This window comes from Triticum dicoccoides, chromosome 3B (genome assembly GCF_002162155.2).
Source record: "Triticum dicoccoides isolate Atlit2015 ecotype Zavitan chromosome 3B, WEW_v2.0, whole genome shotgun sequence".
Taxonomy (NCBI): domain Eukaryota; kingdom Viridiplantae; phylum Streptophyta; class Magnoliopsida; order Poales; family Poaceae; genus Triticum; species Triticum dicoccoides.
Window position 1 is genome coordinate 71,749,491 of NC_041385.1, and position 2,327 is coordinate 71,751,817.

Here is a 2,327-nt window from a genome sequence, read left to right on the forward strand (position 1 = left end):
ATCCGGTTGCCGGGAAGTATGGGGTTATACTTCCGCGCGGGTAGAGTTGGGGTAGGAGGGGAGGGAGCTCGCGGAGGAAATAGGCGCTAGCGTGAGTTGAGCGAGGGAGTGAGGCGTTCGGACCGCAATGGCTTTTCAAAATTTGGTTGTCGGGAAGTAGGGTTTTATACATCAGACATGTACACATACGAAGTTGTGATCGAGTTATAATTACCACAGAATATCGATGAATGTGCGCTTCTTTCTTCTTTGTGAGCGGAGTGGAGGGAGTGAGAATTTACTGTTAGACAATAGTGAGTGCACGCATACACGTGTTAAGTTGTGTCTGAGCTAAAACTTCCTATAAATCGGTGAAATACCGTCCCCTCCCCCTCCCCCCACACACAAACTCCACGGTTCCCCCTCCCTTCCCCGCGAGGCGATAAGAGAGATCCATTGCCCCCCATCGTCAATCATCGACATCGAGCCTAAAGGTTCCTCCCTCCTTCGCTCAGCTTCCCGACGGGTGGGGAACCCAGTGCCTTGATGTTGCCCCATAGATAGATTAGGGTTATGATTTCGCAACAGTGGAGCTGACTTTGCGAATAAGATTTCCTTAGCCTCCCCATCTCGGTTTGTCGACAATGTCGTCTGCAGTGGTGTAGATTCCAATTGGCCCTTCTGGCCGGTGAGGCTAGGCTTTGCAAGATTTGTGATGAGGCGACTGCAACTCCCCTTTGTAGTTTGGTCCTTCAATCTCGTCCTTCATCATGCCACTTCAACCTCTGGTGCCACACGTGGGGCTTGTGAGAATTTTTAGAATTTTGTCTCTTGGATACGCGGCTCTTCTGATGGTTATGTCTTCTTTTTCACGGCACTGGTCAGGTAGGATTGTGGCCTTGGTTCTTTCTGTCCTCGATCAGCAACGATATGATGGCACCAGAAGCCATCGGCGCACTCAAGGAAGATGGTCAGCCTTCTAGGAACCTCGTTGTAGTTTCTTAATTTTTTAGAGATGTTCGTACTATTGGTTTGGTTCACATATCTCAAGGTATTTTTTTAAATCGAATAGAGTTATGGTATGGAGGTGTGTTTCTTTGTTTCTTTTGTGATCTTTAGTTTAACGGGCGGAACTGTATATCCTTCTTAAAAAGCTCAAATAGAAAAAGGGGTGTTAAATTGCAAGACTCACATAGCAACTTATTTGGATACAAATAAATTTGAGCAAAACAATAATGTTTTTACCAAGTTTTTTTCAAAAGAAAGAAACATGTTTAATTGCATGTTAATCCTTTGGTTGGACACTAATAATTTTGTGTCAAACTATGTTTTCTTTAGCTAAACATATCTTTAGCTCGTTTATTGGATGGTGCTGCGTAAATGCTAAACATATCTTTAGCCCATTTATTGGACGCCAATTAATTTTCTCAAATCCCGCATATATTCTTTAGTACTGAGTAAAAAACAAACATATCTTTAGCTCATTTACTGGATCCGAATTAACTTGCTCAAATCCCGGATATATTCTTGGCACCGAGTAAATACCAAATATATCTTTAGCTCATTTATTGGACACCAATTAAATTTCCTAAAATATTGAATATATTCGTTGGTATAATGAGTGAAAATGAAACATATCTTTAGCTCATTTATTGGACCCCAATTAAACTTGCTAAAATATTGAATTTATTCTTTGGTACTTCATGATGAGTAAAAATGAAACATATCTTAGCTTATTTATTGGATCCCAATTAAATTGCTCAAATCCTGAATAGTATATTCTCTTTGATACCGAGTAAATGCTAAACATATCTTTAGCTCATTTATTGGACCCCAATTAACTTGCTCAAATCCTGGATATTTATTCTTTGATACCGAGTAAAAACCAAACATAGCCCTTTCACTCAATATTTTTCGAGGCTGCCAATTCACTGTTGAGAATTAACACACACATCGTCGAATCTTCCAAAAAAAAAAAGAACCAAAGGTGACGGGACAAGAGATGAGGTGGCCGTCCTTATCATGCATTGGGGCAGCGGATTAATTAAGGGCACACTACCACATTTAACACCAAATCATCAAAGCAAAGTATGGGTGAGCGTAGTACAATATGTGAGCCGCGTTTTCGTCCAGCTCTCTTCTTTAAACCGTTTGCTTTTCTTTTTCTTCCCAAAGCCTACTATTCCTAGTTTCCCACTCCTTTTTGTCACCGTGTGTACTTGTTTGTACCGGGGTGGTGGGTCATATGAAAATCAAAGTTGGTGTGAATTTGATTTGACCCCTCCGTCCCTCGGACGAAGACCGGCGATATTTTCTTTTTCACTGGGCATATATTAAATTTGTGTTGT